This window comes from Oncorhynchus gorbuscha, linkage group LG16 (genome assembly GCF_021184085.1).
Source record: "Oncorhynchus gorbuscha isolate QuinsamMale2020 ecotype Even-year linkage group LG16, OgorEven_v1.0, whole genome shotgun sequence".
Lineage (NCBI taxonomy): Eukaryota > Metazoa > Chordata > Actinopteri > Salmoniformes > Salmonidae > Oncorhynchus > Oncorhynchus gorbuscha.
The window spans coordinates 62,408,285-62,429,426 of NC_060188.1; the positions used below are offsets into that span (position 1 = coordinate 62,408,285).

The 21,142-nt window shown below is 44.7% G+C and overlaps 1 protein-coding gene across 3 annotated transcripts in view; it reads right to left on the bottom strand.

Moving 5' to 3' along the window:
* The window catches only part of LOC123998604 (cytospin-B-like), a 187,965-nt gene that overhangs the window by 101,133 nt on the left and 65,690 nt on the right, over positions 1–21,142 (bottom strand). The window lies entirely within an intron of this gene.

The window sequence follows — 21,142 nt, forward strand, 5'->3', positions numbered from 1 at the left end:
ACACAGAGTTGAACGAGATATTCTGTTTCTTGGAAATTTCTCACATAGAATAGCCTTAATTTCTCAGAACAAGATTAGACTGACAAGTTTCAGGAGAAAATGATTTGTTTCTGGCCATTTTGAGCCTGTAATCTAATCCACAAATGCTGATGCTCCAGATACCCAACTAGTCTAAAGAAGGCCAGTTTAATTGCTGGTTTAATCAGAACAACCGTTTTCAGCTGTGCTAACATAATTGCAAAATAGTTTTCTAATGATCAATTAGCCTTTTAAAATGATAAACTTGGATTAGCTAACACAACGTGCCATTGGAACACAGGAGTGATGGTTGCTGATAATGGTCCTCTGTACGCCGATGAAGTTATTTCATCAAAAAATCTGCCGTTTCTAGCTACAAGAGTCATTTATAACATTAAAAATGTCTACACTGTATTTCTGATCAATTTGATGTTATTTCAATGGACAAAAAATGTGCTTTTCTTTAAAAAAACAAGGACATTTCTAAGTGACCCCAAACTTTTGAACGGTAGTGTATACGAAGGAAGAGAAGCATGCTTCAACACTGACATGCAATTCTTTATGGGCTCCCGAGTGGTGCATCGTACACATCGTTTACATTGCCAAAGCAAGTTAAATAGATAAACAAAAGACACATTTCAAATGTTATATCATGGCTATGTAAAGTGTTATAATGATATGCAAATAGTTATAGTACAAAAGGGAAAACAAATAAACATAAATATGGGTTGTATTTGTTCTTCTCTCTCTCCTCAGCAGCAGGCGTATGTGCGCGCAAGGAGTGTGAGAATGGTTCCGAAGTGTGAATTCGGGGTGTAGGCTATGATAGAAAGCCTTTCCTGATTGATTTTACTTGTCATATTTTCATTTTTTTTATTGCCCAAAAGCCAGCAATTAGCCCTTCCGGCTAATGGATGGTGTGTGATTGTGTAGGCGAACTGCCTCTCCCCCTCGAAAGCATGGTCTCGTAATCTATTAGAATTACAAGCGTGATTCAGAGAAGACCTTTTCAATGCTAGTTAAGGAGACTATAGTTATCACGTTACACATTGGATTTATTAACTACAAAAAGGTAAGACATGTTTTTATTTTCATTCTGGTGCCGCTCTGCAAAAAAGGAACGATCTGGTTTAGAACTTTATTTTGCTGGTCAGAACGACTGGAAAATAATTTTGGTTCCAACCCTTTTGGCAAACTCTAAACACACATATACATGCACACACAGACATCCTCACACACTCTCTCTTTCTCTCACACAAACATGCATTTGCACACACACACTAGCAGTGTTTTCATAGCAGGACTCTGCATTACTGGGGGGCGCCATTCTCCCTGCAGGAGGGGTGTGTCTGAAAACGGAGGGAGGGTTGTGTGAGGAGAGGGAGGGGCAGTGGGTTCATTCTCATTCACAATGTATGTGTCTGAAATATTAATGCTGGTAAAAGCCACAGTAGGAGAAATGAAGTTGGGAGTGAACTGATGTGTCATCTCCGGTTGGATTGGTCCCTTATTGAGTGACCCGGCTTGAAGGGAACCTCTATCTTTCCATCTTTAAGTTAATTTCTCTCTTTCCTTTACAAGTCTCTGATATCTGCTGCAATATTTGAAAAAAATCGAATTATGGGCATAGACTTTTTAAACTCAGAGATGCTGCTGTGTTGCCTCTTCCTCCTCTTTCTCTAGTGTTCTCCAATGATCCTTTCTCCTTCTGTCTGAGTCAATCACTGCAGAACCACACCAGGTAAACCAACAGTCTTTGGGGGTTGCTTGGGACACAGTCTTCTCATGACATGGATGCATGTTGTATGTAGTTCAGTAAACAGACCAACAACAGGTGTGTTTGTATACAAACCTTATGTCAGATGAGAAATATCTAAATATTTTGCCTAAATAGACTGTTTGCACATTAACCCTTCTGTTTTAAAGCCCCATCCGAATATATTGAGTGGGTGTAGAGTTGTGATTTCTCATGACCAGCATCATTACCACTGTTCTGAGTGTGTGTGTGTGTCTGTCATGGTAGAATGCTTATGGAGGCTAGAGAGAACTTAGGAGTCCCAGTGGTATTGAGGCACGTTTGATTAATTCATATGACAGCGATGAGAAGGGGATAGAGAGAGTGACTGTGCCCCAGTCTGAAGTGGGCGACAAAGACATACAATGCCCCCTCAGGGCCACATGTTCCAGGCCTCTCCACAGGCCTCCAGGGTCCCAGAGTGTGTCTGAAATGGCACCCTATTTACTATATAATGCGCTACTTTTCTTTTTACCAGGGCCCTGATCCAAAATAGTGCACTATATGGGGAATAGGGAACCAGTTCAGACGCAGCTCCAGTCTGGTGTCTGGGCACGTCCACCAGCTGCTCTGCAACCCTCTCCTCCCCTCGTCCTCTTTCTCCTTCTCTCCATCCTTCACTGTGACAGTCAGTCAGGCCGAAGGATAACTCACATCATTCATCACACACCCAGGGAAGCCTCGCTCGCTCACTAGGCATGAGGACAGACCATAACCCCTTATTAGGTTTCTCAAATCAGTCACAACGACTTGTGGTAATGTCTAAATGATAAGGTTTCTGGGCTGATGAATGAAGTACATATTATAATACTTCTGGAGAGGCAACACATGGTGAGAAACCTGTGGGTGCCTGTTCCCCATCAGTCACTGACAGAGGCTGCAGTATTCATCTGGCTGAGAGACAGGCTGGGCTTAACTACACCATGAAGGGAGAAATATGACATGCCTGACAGGCCTTCGCCTCATAGATACAGCAAAACTTGAAACTATAACAGCACTCATTAATCTATTACTGAGACAAAGATATGTTGTTGAGTGGGTGCCCAATTATAACAGCTAGTCAACTATGCTAGCTAGTCAGTATATGGATGTTTACAGCAAGTGAAACATCTCTCAGTGGGTTCTTAATGAAATGGAAGTGTACAGTGTGCAGTAAACGAGGCAGCAGGTGTGGCTTCATAACCTTAGTTGGATCTGATGATTCATATTGACCTCCTAATGACCGGTACACAGTGTGTTTCAGACAGGCCCAGAGGGCCTTCAGCCTGGGCTGAATCACTCATCACAATGGGATCTTCTTTGCCCTTTAGATGGTCAGTATGAACACTGTCAAGACACCAGTTACAGCTGCGGACTTGTATTCTTGCTATTAATACAGCAGAGATATTTGTTTTGGCTTAACTGATATTGATCCACAGAAGCCATTTCAAATATCTAGTGTCTCTTTAAGCCAAGACACTGACATTGGAAAAGGCTATAAAATGATTGAGTACAACTGTCCCTTTGAACAGTGACACACTACAAGACCTTAAAAGTTCAAACTGCCCACAGTCCTCTGCATCCATTCAATGTGAACACAGCACAGTGTCTAAATCAGAACAGGTCTGCGGTAAAGGAAGGACCCATCCATGAAGTAGCTAGTAGTGCACATCACTTCACCCCATTAGGGCTGATGATAAAGGTGTTATTTATAGAGTAAAAACTGCTTCTCTTTATCTCCTCCTCTCCTTCTGGTGCTCCACTAGGGATTCCCTACTCTCACAGTGAAGGCTTCATTTAAATATTGATGAAGTGCTTAAATAAGTCATCTGGACATGGCTGTGACCCCTTGTCTGACGTCTCTATCTCTCTCGACAATTCTACCACTTAATAACCAGTTATTGTGCTATTAGTATATATGCACTACTGTAAGATATGATACACGTTGATGTTGTAGCATTTTAAGTCATACTGCATTTAAGCTTTTCATTTCCCTGGACTACAGTATACTACTATTCCCATGGTGCAATGCTCTAGCCTGCAGTTAACTTAGTTGGCTAGCAAGTTAACATGAAGCTTATGTCATGAGTTAATTTCACATTACTATGGGTTGTAATCATACATTTATGCAAGTAAACGACAGCTGTGATGGAAACAGGAAGTTTTGGTTCACACTATGATATGGTGTGTGGTCCTTCCACTACGACTCAGGAAACCATTCCGTTTATAAGGCTATGGATAAATACATTATGAACTTCACAGGATGGTGAAACTGCACGGTGATCTTGATGTTCCTTTCCTATAAATATCGAGGGTCGTATTCTGGTGATATGATGATCGATATTTGACAAATAAAAATATTATCCATAATAATCTCCATGTAGACTAGCCTACCCATTTGCAATGGTTGAGCGCACATGCCAAGACCATATAACGCAACAATTTGTGACAAAACTATTAGTAGAGTTGAAAATGCTGGAATATTTGCATGCGAATCTGTCGCCAATTGGATGGAAACCTAGTTATTGTCACCAATAAAATGCATTACACTAAACATTTATATATATTTTTAAATAGACAACCATAAATTACGGTGTATGATGCTGGTTAGCTAGCATGCTATCTAGCTCGACTGCTATATCTGAAATAATAGTATTTGCAACTGTCTTTAAAAAACAGTCCAAACAACATGTAACGCTAGGCCTGTAAGAACAACATTCATTATGAAATTTACAGGCAAATCAGTACGGAATCCTGGTTTATCATGATTGAAGCCTGCAATATCTTTGATGGTAACAGCAATGCTAGCTGCACCTGAAAAAGTCTTCAAAAATCCAAATACAGCCTAAGCAACTGCCCAAGCAACCATCCATCCAGAAACACCATAGGCCTATTGGAACTAACAAAAAGTATGAAAGTTACAAGTAATTCACTACAAAAATATAGGCTATTTGGAAAGCGCGCAATGTCTGCATCCGCAACTTGGAAAAGTGATGGTGGGAGTGGTTTTGCCAAACTGAATCATGGGAGTTTGAGCCTTGAACAACATAAACATATTGGAGTAAGCTGACTATAAATATCATTCCATAGGTTCTTGTGCGTCTATTTAAAATATTTACAGATGTTATTAGACGAAGAAAACCTGAGCAACAGAAATATATATAGAAAACAGGCTATATAGATTGCAAAAAACGACTGTCCATAATTCATTTAAGAAGTCATCTCAGGGATCATCACTTTGCTCAGGGATCACTTTGCTCATCACTAAACAGTCAATAGACATTAAATCATAAAATTACCTTAAAACTGTGAAGGAAACTACTAAATACTTCATAAAAACAACACACATGTTAACAATGCCAGATTTGCCCTTTAAGTGCTGTGGTATTTGAAACAGGCTCTGGCTGGGTCTCAGGAGCAGACAGATAGGGACACCAGGAAGTGGAGTCACGGTCTCTAGGGAACACTATCTTGATGATCGCAACAAAATGACATACATTTACTAAATAAGCAGAGACATCAAGTACATTTTTTAATTGCCTCAAGGACATGATGGAAATTCTATTTATCACCACCTCACAATAATGTAACCTAACGTTCTGCCTTAGCAAGTCAGGTGATAGTAATGTATGTTAGGTGTTCTGACACTAACTAATAAATCAAGGTGTTGAAACAGTGTGTGTAGTTTGGACAGGTATGTGTTGATGCATTCCCTACTTTTAAACTGAGGCATTTGAGAAATGATGCTGCCACATGCTCAAACACAAACTAGATACAGTGGGGCAAAAAAGTATTTAGTCAGCCACCAATTGTGCAAGTTCTCCCACTTAAAAAGATGAGAGGCTTGTAATTTTCATCATAGGTACACTTCAACTATGATAGACAAAATCATTACATTACATTTAAGTCATTTAGCAGACGCTCTTATCCAGAGCGACTTACAAATTGGTGCATTCACCTTATGACATCCAGTGGAACAGTCACTTTACAATAGTGCATCTAAATCTTAAAGGGGGGGGTGAGAGGGAATACTTATCCTATCCTAGGTATTCCTTAAAGAGGTGGGGTTTCAGGTGTCTCCGGAAGGTGGTGATTGACTCCGCTGTCCTGGCGTCGTGAGGGAGTTTGTTCCACCATTGGGGGGCCAGAGCAGCGAACAGTTTTGACTGGGCTGAGCGGGAGCTGTACTTCCTCAGTGGTAGGGAGGCGAGCAGGCCAGAGGTGGATGAACGCAGTGCCCTTGTTTGGGTGTAGGGCCTGATCAGAGCCTGGAGGTACTGAAGTGCCGTTCCCCTCACAGCTCCGTAGGCAAGCACCATGGTCTTGTAGCGGATGCGAGCTTCAACTGGAAGCCAGTGGAGAGAACGGAGGAGCGGGGTGACGTGAGAGAACTTGGGAAGGTTGAACACCAGACGGGCTGCGGCGTTCTGGATGAGTTGAAGGGGTTTAATGGCACAGGCAGGGAGCCCAGCCAACAGCGAGTTGCAGTAGTCCAGACGGGAGATGACAAGTGCCTGGATTAGGACCTGCGCCGCTTCCTGTGTGAGGCAGGGTCGTACTCTGCGGATGTTGTAGAGCATGAACCTACAGGAATGGGCCAACGCCTTGATGTTGGTTGAGAACGACAGGGTGTTGTCCAGGATCACACCAAGGTTCTTAGCGCTCTGGGAGGAGGACACAATGGAGTTGTCAACCGTGATGGCGAGATCATGGAACGGGCAGTCCTTCCCGGGAGGAAGAGCAGCTCCGTCTTGCCGAGGTTCAGCTTGAGGTGGTGATCCGTCATCCACACTGATATGTCTGCCAGACATGCAGAGATGCGATTCGCCACCTGGTCATCAGAAGGGGAAAGGAGAAGATTAGTTGTGTGTCGTCTGCATAGCAATGATAGGAGAGACCATGTGAGGTTATGACAGAGCCAAGTGACTTGGTGTATAGCGAGAATAGGAGAGGGCCTAGAACAGAGCCCTGGGGGACACCAGTGGTGAGAGCGCGTGGTGAGGAGACAGATTCTCGCCACGCCACCTGGTAGGAGCGACCTGTCAGGTAGGACACAATCCAAGCGTGGGCCGCGCCGGAGATGCCCAACTCGGAGAGGGTGGAGAGGAGGATCTGATGGTTCACAGTATAGAAGGCAGCCGATAGATCTAGAAGGATGAGAGCAGAGGAGAGAGAGTTAGCTTTAGCAGTGCGGAGCGCCTCCGTGATACAGAGGAGAGCAGTCTCAGTTGAATGACTAGTCTTGAAACCTGACTGATTTGGATCAAGAAGGTCATTCAGAGAGAGATAGCGGGAGAGCTGGCCAAGGACGGCACGTTCAAGAGTTTTGGAGAGAAAAGAAAGAAGGGATACTGGTCTGTAATTGTTGACATCGGAGGGATCGAGTGTAGGTTTTTTTCAGAAGGGGTGCAACTCTCGCTCTCTTGAAGACGGAAGGGACGTAGCCAGCGGTCAGGGATGAGTTGATGAGCGAGGTGAGGTAAGGGAGAAGGTCTCCGGAAATGGTCTGGAGAAGAGGGGAGGGGATAGGGTCAAGCGGGCAGGTTGTTGGGCGGCCGGCCGTCACAAGACGCGAGATTTCATCTGGAGAGAGAGGGAGAAAGAGGTCAGAGCACAGGGTAGGGCAGTGTGAGCAGAACCTGCGGTGTCGTTTGACTTAGCAAACGAGGATCGGATGTCGTCGACCTTCTTTTCAAAATGGTTGACGAAGTCGTCTGCAGAGAGGGAGGAGGGGGGGGGGGAGGAGGATTCAGGAGGGAGGAGAAGGTGGCAAAGAGCTTCCTAGGGTTAGAGGCAGATGCTTGGAATTTAGCGTGGTAGAAAGTGGCTTTAGCAGCAGAGACAGAGGAGGAAAATGTAGAGAGGAGGGAGTGAAAGGATGCCAGGTCCGCAGGGAGGCGAGTTTTCCTCCATTTCCGCTCGGCTGCCCGGAGCCCTGTTCTGTGAGCTCGCAATGAGTCATCGAGCCACGGAGCGGGAGGGGAGGACCGAGCCGGCCTGGAGGATAGGGGACATAGAGAGTCAAAGGATGCAGAGAGGGTGGAGAGGAGGGTTGAGGAGGCAGAATCAGGAGATTGATTGGGGAGGTTGGAGAAGGTTTGAGCGGAGGGAAGAGATGATAGGATGGAAGAGGAGAGAGTAGCGGGGGAGAGAGAGCGAAGGTTGGGACGGCGCGATACCATCCGAGTAGGGGCAGTGTGGGAGGTGTTGGATGAGAGCGAGAGGGAAAAGGATACAAGGTAGTGGTCGGAGACTTGGAGGGGAGTTGCAATGAGGTTAGTGGAAGAACAGCATCTAGTAAAGATGAGGTCGAGCGTATTGCCTGCCTTGTGAGTAGGGGGGGAAGGTGAGAGGGTGAGGTCAAAAGAGGAGAGGAGTGGAAAGAAGGAGGCAGAGAGGAATGAGTCGAAGGTAGACGTGGGGAGGTTAAAGTCGCCCAGAACTGTGAGAGGTGAGCCATCCTCAGGAAAGGAGCTTATCAAGGCATCAAGCTCATTGATGAACTCTCCGAGGGAACCTGGAGGGCGATAAATGATAAGGATGTTAAGCTTGAAAGGGCTGGTAACTGTGACAGCATGGAATTCAAAGGAGGCGATAGACAGATAGGTAAGGGGAGAAAGAGAGAATGACCACTTGGGAGAGATGAGGATCCCGGTGCCACCACCCCGCTGACCAGAAGCTCTCGGGGTGGTGATCCATGTTTCCGTTAGTGCCAAGAAGTCGAGGGACTGGAGGGAGGCATAGGCTGAGATGAACTCTGCCTTGTTGACCGCAGATCGGCAGTTCCAGAGGCTACCGGAGACCTGGAACTCCACGTGGGTCGTGCGCGCTGGGACCACCAGATTAGGGTGGCCGCGGCCACGCGGTGTGGAGCGTTTGTATGGTCTGTGCAGAGAGGAGAGAACAGGGATAAACAGACACATAGTTGACAGGCTACAGAAGAGGCTACGCTAATGCAAAGGAGATTGGAATGACAAGTGGACTACACGTCTCGAATGTTCAGAAAGTTAAGCTACGTAGCAAGAATCTTATTGACTAAAATGATTAAAAATGATACAGTACTGCTGAAGTAGGCTAGCTGGCAGTGGGTGCGTTGTTGACACTACACTAATCAAGTCGTTCCGTTGAGTGTAATAGTTTCTGCAGTGCTGCTATTCGGGGCTAGCTGGCTAGCTAGTAGTGTTGTTTACGTTACGTTGCGTTAAAAGAACGACAATAGCTGGCTAGCTAACCTAGAAAATCGCTCTAGACTACACAATTATCTTTGATACAAAGACTATGTAGCTAGCTATGTAGCTAGCTACGATCAAACAAATCAAACCGTTGTACTGTAATGAAATGAAAATGTGATACTACCTGTGAATGCGACCGGGTTGTTGAGTTCTATTCAGTAGACCTTGGCTAGCGTTGGCTAGCTGTTGGCTAGCTAGCAGAGTCTCCTACGTTAAGGACGACAAATAGCTGGCTAGCTAACCTCGGTAAATTAAGATAATCACTCTAAGACTACACACTCTAAACCTAAACAACACAATTATCTTGGATACGAAGATACGAAGACAGCAAAGACAGCTATGTAGCTATCTAACACTACACTAATCAAGTTGTTCAGTTGAGTGTAATAGTTTTCCCAGTGCAGCTAATCAGTGGACGTTAGCTAGCTGGCTAGTGAAGACTACGTTAGGACGGCGAAATACGATAATTACGTAATTATCTTTGATACAAAGACGGCTATGTAGCTAGCTGAGAAGAAATTGCTAAGATTAGACAAATCAAACCGTTGTGCTATAATGAAATATAATGAAATGTAATTAAAAAGTTATACTACCTGCGGGAGCGAAGTGGGATGCGACCACTCGCTCCAAACCGGAAGAAAAAAAATCCAGAAGATCACATTGTATGATTTTTTAATGAATTTATTTGCAAATTATGGTGGAAAATAAGTATATGGTCACATACAAACAAGCAAGATTTCTGGCTCTCACAGACCTGTAACTTCGTCTTTAAGAGGCTCCTCTGTCCTCCACTCGTTACCTGTATTAATGGCACCTGTTTGAACTTGTTATCAGTATAAAAGACACCGGTCCACAACCTCAAACAGTCACACTCCAAACTCCACTATGGCCAAGACCAAAGAGCTGTCAAAGGACACCAGAAACAAAATTGTAGGCCTGCACCAGGCTGGGAAGACTGAATCTGCAATAGGTAAGCAGCTTAGTTTGAAGAAATCAACTGTGGGAGAAATTATTAGGAAATGGAAGACATACAAGACCACTGATAATCTCCCTCGATCTGGGGCTCCACGCAAGATCTCACCCCGTGGGGTCAAAATGATCACAAGAACGGCGAGAAAAAATCCCAGAACCACACGGGGGACCTAGTGAATGACCTGCAGAGAGCTGGGACCAAAGTAACAAAGCCTACCATCAGTAACACACTACGCCGCCAGGGACTTAAACCCTGCAGTGCCAGACATGTCGACCTGCTTAAGCCAGTACATGTCCAGGCCCGTCTGAAGTTTGCTAGAGAGCATTTGGATGATCCAGAAGAAGATTGGGAGAATGTCATATGGTCAGATGAAACCAAAATATAACTTTTTGGTAAAAACTCAACTCGTCGTGTTTGGAGGAGAAAGAATGCTGAGTTACATCCAAAGAACACCATACCTACTGTGAAGCATGGGGGTGGAAACATCATGCTTTGGGGCTGTTTTTCTGCAAAGGGACCAGGACGACTGATCCGTGTAAAGGAACGAATGAATGGGGCCATGTATCGTGAGATTGAGTGAAAACCTCCTTCCATCAGCAAGGGCATTGAAGATGAAACGTTGCTGTCTCTTTCAGCATGACAATGATCCCAAACACACCGCCCGGGCAACGAAGGAGTGGCTTCGTAAGAAGCATTTCAAGTTCCTGGAGTGGCCTAGCCAGTCTCCAGATCTCAACCCCATAGACAATCTTTGGAGGGAGTTGAAAGTCCATGTTGCCCAGCAACAGCCCCAAAACATCACTGCTCTAGAGGAAATCTGCATGGAGGAATGGGCCAAAATACCAGCAACAGTGTGTGAAAAACTTGTGAAGACTTACAGAAAACATTTGACCTCTGTCATTGCCAACAAAGGGTATATAACAAAGTATTGCGATAAACTTTGGTTATTGACCAAATACTTATTTTCCACCATAATTTGCAAATAAATTCATAAAAAATCCTACAATGTGATTTTCTGGATTATTTTTCTCATTTTGTCTGTCATAGTTGAAGTGTACCTGTGATGAAAATTACAGGCCTCTCTCATCTTTTTAAGTGGGAGAACTTGCACAATTGGTGGCTGACTAAATACTTTTTTGCCTCACTGTATTAGAACAAGTGAAACATTTGAAGAAAATGTTCAATATGTTATTTGGAAGAAACACCCAAACCAACATCAAACATCACACATTAAAGCAGATTTTGAATTGTGTAATGTCTGACCAGTCTGATCAATGTTTGGTAATGAAATCAATCCATCAAAGTCCTGTTAGTCCAGATTGCCTATCATCACAAGCCATTTCAAATGAAATTGTATTTGTCACATGCACCGAATACAACAGGTGAAAAATATTTACTTACAAGCCATTAACCAACAATGCAGTTCAAGAAATAGAGTTAAGAAAATATTTCCTAAATAAACGAAAGTAAAAAATAAAATAAAAAATAACAAAATGAAATAACGAAGAGTAGCTGATGAAGAGGAGCTGATTAGATTTTACAGTTCTAACACAACAATGCCGACAACTGACATGAGACAAGCCTCTTGACATACTGGAGGATGAAGCCATATTGACAGTTACACACATAATCCAGCAATAAAAACAGGCTTTGGTACAAAATACTTACCACAGAGCAAGGTGGTGAGAGGATAAAGTACACCAAGTAAATAACAAGTAGACATAAATCAATAGAGCAGAACCATCTTTAATCATGACTGACAGCATGGTACAAATCGTACAAATCTCAAAAGCTACAGCAAATTTCATTACACTCTGAAGTAAAGCATTGCCCCGGCTATCAGCATCAATACATCAAGATAAGCCACATACATTTCACTCAGAATATCATCTCACAACACAAAGACGTTAAAATATAATTTAAAGACCTCGGACCACAAGCCGATATCTCATCTCAGACCTTTCAAAAACTATCATTATGTCTTACCCATTATATAGGTCTCAACAGTCAACCCAGTATGTATGCGTTGTTGACTAGACTAACACACTTCCATTACATGATCATGCCGAATGGGATTTTACACTGGCTGATCAGCAGCAGCTCTACAGACCTGTCTGGTCTGTCCACTGACAGTCATGTTCATCTATTTCAACATGGGACAGGGGGATACCTAGTCAGTTGTACAACTGAATGCCTTCAACTGGTTAGTTCTTATTGTTATATTTCACTGCAGAGCCGCCAGTCCCATTCTACATGCCTTAGATAGCTCTTTAGTCCAACCCCCCACACAAGTGGAGACCTCACCTAGTGCCTCCAGAGATGCAATGTCTCTCATCGTCACTCAATGCCTAGGTTTATCTCCACTGTACTCACATCCTACCATACCCATGTCTGTGTGTTATGCCCTGAATCTATTCTACCACGCCCAGAAATATGTTCCTTTTCTTTTCTGAACTGGCGACCAGTTCTTATAGCCTTTAGCCGTACCCTTATCCTACTCCTCCTCTGCTCCTCTGGTGATGTAGAGGTTAACCCAGGCCCTGTAGCCCCCAGTACTACACCTATTCTCCAGGCGCTCTAATTTGTTGACTTCTGTAAGCGTAAAAGCCTTGGTTTCATGTATGTTAACATCAGAAGCCTCCTCTCTAAGTTTGTTTTATTCACTGCTTTAGCACACTCCGCAAACTCTGATATCCTAGCCGTCTATGAATCCTGGCTTAGGAACATTTTCAGTCAAGATAGAACTGCCAAAGGGGGTGGTGTTGCAATCTACTGCAGAGATAGCCTGCAGAGTTCTGTCATACTATCCAGGTCTGTGCCTAAACAGTTTGAGTTTCTTCTTTTAAAAATAAACCTTTCCAGAAATAAGTCTCTCACTGTTGCCCCTTGTTATAGACCCCCTTCAGCCCGCACCTGTGCCCTGGACACCATATGTGAATTGATTGCCCATCTATCTTCAGAGTTCGTACAGTTAGGTGATCTAAACTGGGATATGCTTAACACCCCGGCTGTCCTACAATCTAAGCTTTTTGTAAGTCGCTCTGGATAAGAGTGTCTGCTAAATGACTTAAATGTAAATGTAAATGTAAGCTAAATGCCCTCAATCTCACACAAATTATCAAGGAACCTACCAAGTACAACCCTATATCCGTAAACATGGGCACCCTCATAGATATCATCCTAACCAACTTGCCCTCTAAATACACCTCTGCTGTCTTCAACCATGATCTCAGCGATCAGTGCCTCATTGCCTTCATCCGTAATGGGTTCGCGGTCAAACGACCACCCCTCATCACTGTCAAACGCTCCCTAAAACACTTCAGCGAGCAGGCCTTTCTAATTGACCTGGCCCAGGTATCCTGGAAGGATATTGACTTCATCCCTTCAGTAGAGGATGACTGGTTGTTCTTTAAACGTGGATTCCTCACCATCTTAAATACGCATGCCATATTTAAAAAATGTAGAACTAAGAACAGATATAACCCTTGGTTCACTCCAGGCTAGACTGCCCTTGACCAGCACAAAAACATCCTGAGGCGTACTGCATTAGCATCGAATAGTCCCCGCGATATGCAACTTTTCAGGGAAGTCAGGAACCAATATACACAGTCAGTTAGGAAAGTAAAAGGTTAGCTTTTTCAAACAGAAATTTGCATCCTGTAGCACTAATTCCAAAAAGTTTTGGGACACTGTAAAGTCCATGGAGAATAAGAGCACCTCATCCCAGCTGTCCACTGCACTGAGGCTAGGAAACACTGTCACCCCCGATAAATCTTAGATACACCAGTCAGGAAGTTAAAGCTTGGTCGCAAATGGGTCTTCCAAATCATTACATTTACATTTAAGTCATTTAGCAGACGCTCTTATCCAGAGCGACTTACAAATTGGTGCATTCACCTTATGACATCCAGTGGAACAGTCACTTTACAATAGTGCATCTAAATCTTAAAGGGGGGGGGGGGGGGATGAGAAGGATTACTTATCCTATCCTAGGTATTCCTTAAAGAGGTGGGGTTTCAGGTGTCTCCGGAAGGTGGTGATTGACTCCGCTGTCCTGGCGTCGTGAGGGAGTTTGTTCCACCATTGGGGGGCCAGAGCAGCGAACAGTTTAGACTGGGCTGAGCGGAAACTGTACTTCCTCAGTGGTAGGGAGGCGAGCAGGCCAGAGGTGGATGAACGCAGTGCCCTTGTTTGGGTGTAGGGCCTGATCAGAGCCTGGAGGTACTGAGGTGCCGTTCCCCTCACAGCTCCGTAGGCAAGCACCATGGTCTTGTAGCGGATGCGAGCTTCAACTGGAAGCCAGTGGAGAGAGCGGAGGAGCGGGGTGACGTGAGAGAACTTGGGAAGGTTGAACACCAGACGGGCTGCGGCGTTCTGGATGAGTTGTAGGGGTTTAATGGCACAGGCAGGGAGCCCAGCCAACAGCGAGTTGCAGTAATCCAGACGGGAGATGACAAGTGCCTGGATTAGGACCTGCGCCGCTTCCTGTGTGAGGCAGGGTCGTACTCTGCGGATGTTGTAGAGCATGAACCTACAGGAACGGGCCACCGCCTTGATGTTAGTTGAGAACGACAGGGTGTTGTCCAGGATCACGCCAAGGTTCTTAGCGCTCTGGGAGGAGGACACAATGGAGTTGTCACCCGTGATGGCGAGATCATGGAACGGGCAGTCCTTCCCCGGGAGGAAGAGCAGCTCCGTCTTGCCGAGGTTCAGCTTGAGGTGGTGATCCACACTGATATGTCTGCCAGACATGCAGAGATGCGATTCGCCACCTGGTCATCAGAAGGGGGAAAGGAGAAGATTAATTGTGTGTCGTCTGCATAGCAATGATAGGAGAGACCATGTGAGGTTATGACAGAGCCAAGTGACTTGGTGTATAGCGAGAATAGGAGAGGGCCTAGAACAGAGCCCTGGGGGACACCAGTGGTGAGAGCGCGTGGTGAGGAGACAGATTCTCGCCACGCCACCTGGTAGGAGCGACCTGTCAGGTAGGACGCAATCCAAGCGTGGGCCGCGCCGGAGATGCCCAACTCGGAGAGGGTGGAGAGGAGGATCTGATGGTTCACAGTATCGAAGGCAGCCGATAGGTCTAGAAGGATGAGAGCAGAGGAGAGAGAGTTAGCTTTAGCGGTGCGGAGCGCCTCCATGATACAGAGAAGAGCAGTCTCAGTTGAATGACTAGTCTTGAAACCTGACTGATTTGGATCAAGAAGGTCATTCTGAGAGAGATAGCGGGAGAGCTGGCCAAGGACGGCACGTTCAAGAGTTTTGGAGAGAAAAGAAAGAAGGGATACTGGTCTGTAGTTGTTGACATCGGAGGGATCGAGTGTAGGTTTTTTCAGAAGGGGTGCAACTCTCGCTCTCTTGAAGACGGAAAGGACGTAGCCAGCGGTCAGGGATGAGTTGATGAGCGAGGTGAGGTAAGGGAGAAGGTCTCCGGAAATGGTCTGGAGAAGAGAGGAGGGGATAGGGTCAAGCGGGCAGGTTGTTGGGCGGCCGGCCGTCACAAGACGCGAGATTTCATCTGGAGAGAGAGGGGAGAAAGAGGTCAGAGCACAGGGTAGGGCAGTGTGAGCAGAACCAGCGGTGTCGTTTGACTTAGCAAACGAGGATCGGATGTCGTCGACCTTCTTTTCAAAATGGTTGACGAAGTCATCTGCAGAGAGGGAGGAGGGGGGGGATTCAGGAGGGAGGAGAAGGTGGCAAAGAGCTTCCTAGGGTTAGAGGCAGAAGCTTGGAATTTAGAGTGGTAGAAAGTGGCTTTAGCAGCAGAGACAGAAGAGGAAAATGTAGAGAGGAGGGAGCGAAAGGATGCCAGGTCCGCAGGGAGGCGAGTTTTCCTCCATTTCCGCTCGGCTGCCCGGAGCCCTGTTCTGTGAGCTCGCAATGAGTCGTCGAGCCACGGAGCGGGAGGGGAGGACCGAGCCGGCCTGGAGGATAGGGGGCATAGAGAGTCAAAGGATGCAGAAAGGGAGGAGAGGAGGGTTGAGGAGGCAGAATCAGGAGATAGGTTGGAGAAGGTTTGAGCAGAGGGAAGAGATGATAGGATGGAAGAGGAGAGAGTAGCGGGGGAGAGAGAGCGAAGGTTGGGACGGCGCGCTACCATCCGAGTAGGGGCAGTGTGGAAAGTGTTGGATGAGAGTGAGAGGGAAAAGGATACAAGGTAGTGGTCGGAGACTTGGAGGGGAGTTGCAATGAGGTTAGTGGAAGAACAGCATCTAGTAAAGATGAGGTCGAGCGTATTGCCTGCCTTGTGAGTAGGGGGGGAAGGTGAGAGGGTGAGGTCAAAAGAGGAGAGGAGTGGAAAGAAGGAGGCAGAGAGGAATGAGTCAAAGGTAGACGTGGGGAGGTTAAAGTCGCCCAGAACTGTGAGAGGTGAGCCATCCTCAGGAAAGGAGCTTATCAAGGCATCAAGCTCATTGATGAACTCTCCGAGGGAACCTGGAGGGCGATAAATGATAAGGATGTTAAGCTTGAAAGGGCTGGTAACTGTGACAGCATGGAATTCAAAGGAGGCGATAGACAGATGGGTAAGGGGAGAAAGAGAGAATGACCACTTGGGAGAGATGAGGATCCCGGTGCCACCACCCCGCTGACCAGAAGCTCTCGGGGTGTGCGAGAACACGTGGGCGGACGAAGAGAGAGCAGTAGGAGTAGCAGTGTTATCTGTGGTGATCCATGTTTCCGTCAGTGCCAAGAAGTCGAGGGACTGGAGGGAGGCATAGGCTGAGATGAACTCTGCCTTGTTGACCGCAGATCGACAGTTCCAGAGGCTACCGGAGACCTGGAACTCCACGTGGGTCGTGCGCGCTGGGACCACCAGATAAGGGTGGCCGCGGCCACGCGGTGTGGAGCGTTTGTATGGTCTGTGCAGAGAGGAGAGAACAGGGATAGACAGACACATAGTTGACAGGCTAAAGAAGAGGCTACGCTAATGCAAAGGAGATTGGAATGACAAATGAACAATGACCCCAAGCATACTTCCAAAGTTGTGGCAAAATGGCTTAAGGACAACAAAGTCAAGTTATTGGAGTGGCCATCACAAAGCCCTGACCTCAATCCTATAGAAAATCTGGGGGCAGACCTGAAAAAAGTGTGTTTGAGCAAGGAGGCCAACAAACCTGACTCTGTTACACCAGCTTTCTCAGGAGGAATGGGCCAAAATTCACCCAGCTTATTGTGGGAATCTTGTGGAAAGCTACCCGAAATGTTTGACCCAAATTAAACAATTTAAAGGCAATGCTACCAAATACTAATTGAGTGTATGTAAACTTCTGACCCACTGGGAATGCGATGAAAGAAATACAAGCTGAAATAAATAATTCTCTCTACTATTATTCTGACATTTCACATTCTTAAAATAAAGTGGTTATCCTAACTGACCTTAGACAGGGACTTTTTACTCTGATTAAATGTCAGGAATTGTGAAAAACGGAGTTTAAATGTATTTGGCTAAGGTGTATGTAAACTTCCAACTTCAACTGTAGCCTCGTAAAACTGACTATACTACCGATCCTTGACTTCGGCGATGTCATTTACAAAATAGCCTCCAACACTCTACTCAGCAAATTAGATGTAGTCTATCTCAGTGCCGTCCGTTTTGTCTCCAAAGCCCCATATACTACCCACCACTGCGACCTGTATGCTCTCGTTGGCTGGCCCACACTACATATTCGTCGCCAAACCCACTGGCTCCAGGTCATCTATAAGTCTTTTCTAGGTAAAGCCCCGCCTTATCTCAGCTCACTGGTTACCATAACAACACCCACCCGTAGCACACGCTCCAGCAGATCTATTTCACTGGTCATCCCCAAAGCCAACACTTACTTTGGCTGCCTTTCCTTCCAGTTCTCTGCTGCCAATGACTGGAACAAATTGCAAAAATCACTGAAGCTGGAGTCTTATATCTCCCTCACTCACTTTAAGCATCAGCTGTCAGAGCAGCTTACCGGTCACTGCACCTGTACACCCACCCAACTACCTCATCCCGAAATGGTTATATATTTGATTTGCTCTTTTGCACCCCAGTATCTCTACTTCATCATCTGCACATCAATCACTCCAGTGTTAATGCTAAATTGTAATTATTTCACCACTATGGCCTATTTATTGCCTTATCTACCTAATCTTACTACATCTGCACACACTGCACATAGAGTTTTCTATTGTGTTATTGACTGTACGTTTGTTTATCCCATGTGTAACTCTATGTTGTTGTTTTTGTCGCACTGCTTTGCTTTATATTGGCCAGGTCACAGTTGTAAATGAGAACTTGTTCTCAACTGGCCTACCTGGTTAAATTAAGGTGAAAAAAAACTGAAATGTGTCTCCCACATTTAACCCAAACCCTCTGAATCAATCAGGTGCCGGGGGCTGCCTTAATCGACATCCACAGAGTCCAGGGGAACAGTGGGTTACCAGGGCGCAGAACGACAGATTTTTACCTTGTCAACTTGAGGATTCAATCCAGCAAGCTTTTGGTTACTGGCCCACCGCTCTAACATCTAGGCTACCTGCACTTACTTGTGTGGAGGAGGCAGATAGAACATTTCAAACATGAAATCCCTGTGGAGACATACCCATCTGTCTCTTTTATGATTTTGATTGGATATAAAGGCCAACTTAGCTTATTTTGACTTCAACATCTTTAGCTGAGGGAATAAATGAGTACAGTTTGCAATCAAGGGGTGGCAAGTAGGGGCAGCAAGTACCCTAGTGGTTAGAGCGTTGGACTAGTAACCAAAAGGTTGCAAGATTGAATCCCTGAGCTGACAAAGTAACAATATGTCATCCTGTCCCTGAACAAGGCAGTTAACCCACTGTTCCTAGGCTGTCATTGAAAATACTAAATTGTTTTTAACTGACTTGCCTAGTTAAATAAAGTGGACTCTGTGCCCTCCTCCTTGAGATGCAGAGTGCTTTACAATCAAGTGTTTTAAATTATTATTATTAATTTTTTACAAAATCTGGTCCCATAACATGGCTGAAGAGCAAGGAATTATTTAGGAAGTTGCCTGATGAAATCATTATGCAGGCACAAAGTATAATAATCTAATTTGTATCCTGCAGTGTGAAAACCTTGAAAAACAAACTTCTTTCATTAAAGCCTCTTGATACATTTAAAGCCAATCTGGGTTTAATTGTGTGAGAGCTTGGGAAAGTTATTCTGCGCCACACTTGGTGCCTGGTTTCACAGTCTCACTCAGCTCCCAGGAGCCCTTTGTCAAACTAAAAATCAATTTGTTAAGCCTCTAATCAACAGCCATAAAGAGAGATGTGAATTAGCAATCTACCCAAAACACAACCCCCAAACACTGTGTGCATGGGCTTTGAATAAACAAACACTGCTAGTCTGCTACCCCAGAGGGATTTTACAAGGGATACGCTATGAACAATATGGTAACTATACACAAATCTACAGAACCAGTCAAAAGTTTGGACACACCTACTCATTCAAAAGGGTTTTCTTTATTTAAAAAAACGATTTTACACATTGTAGAATAATAGTGAAGACATCAACACTTTGAAATAATACATACAGTATGGAATCATGTAATAACCAAAAAAGTGTTAAACAAATCAAAATATATTTTGTGAGATTCTTCAAAGTAGCCACCATTTGCCTTGATGACAGCTCTGCACACTCTTGACATTCTCTCAACTAGCTTCATGAGGTAGTCACCTGGAATATATTAATATTTAATATATTAAAAGTTCATTTTTGGAATTTCTTTCCTTCTTAATGCGTTTGAGCCAATCAGTTGTGTGATGACAAGGTAAGGGTGGTATACAGAAGATAGCCCTATTTGGTAAAAGACCAAGCCCTATTTGGTAACAGACCAAGTCCATATTATGTCAAGAACAGCTCAAATAAACAAAGAGAAACAACAGTCCATCATTACATTAAGGCATGAAGGTCAGTCAATCCGGAAAATGTAAAAAACGTTTAAAGTTTCTTCAAGTGCAGTCGCAAAAACCATCAAGCACTATAATGAAACTGGCAATCAATGGGACTGCCACAGGAAATAAAGACCAAGAGTTACCTCTGCTGCACAGGAAAATTTAATTAGCGTTACCAGCCTCAGAAATTGCAGCCCAAATAAATGCTTCACAGGGTTCAAGTAACAGATACATCTCAACATCAACTATTCATAGGAGACTGCATGAATCAGGTCCTCATGGTTGAATTGCTGCAAAGAAACCACTACTAAAGGACACCAATAAGAAGAGACTTGCTTGGGCCAAGAAACACAAGCAATGGACATTAGACTGGTGGAAATCTGTCCCTTGGTCTGATGAGTTCAAATTTGAGACTTTTGGTTCCAACCGCCATGTCTTTGTGAGAAGCAGAGTACGTGAACGGATGATCTCCGCATGTGTGGTTCCCACCGTGAAGCATGGAGGAGGAAGTGTGATGGTGTGGGGGTGCTTTGCTGGTGACACTGCCAGTGATTTATTTAGAATTCAAGGCACACTTAACCAGCATGGCTACCACAGCATTCTGCAGCGATATGCCATCCCATCTGGTTTGCGCTTAGTGGAACTATCATTTGTTTTTCCACAGGACAATGACCTGGTCTCCACAATCACCCGACCTCAACCCAATTGAGATGGTTTGGGAAGAGTTGGACCGCAGAGTGAAGGAAATAAGTGCTCAGCATATGTGGGAACTCTTCAAGACTGTTGGAAAAGCATTCCAGGTGAAGCTGGTTAAGGGAATGCCAAGACTGTGCAAAGCGGTCATCAAGGCAAAGGTGGCTACTTTGAAGATTCTAAAATATATTTTCATTTGTTTAACACATTTTTGGGTACAACATGATTCCATATGTGTAATTTCCTAGATTTGATGTCTTCACTATTATTCTACAATGTAGAAAATAGTAAAACTTTCGACTGGTACTGTATGTCTGTCCAATACCTAATTGTAGGCCTAATATTTGTCTTTGGCTGACATGTCAATTTAAAGATAACCAGAGGTTTGTTGGATAAAGCTATTCCTCACAAACATATGACCGTTTGTGCTGTTTGTGACATAATTCTGTTAACAAACTTTGCATCTGCACTGTTATTCAAGGAAATGTGTTTTTGTAAAATCTCCAGTGGGAATTATTGTGCATAGAGTTGTATGGTTTGTTTAACTTGCCA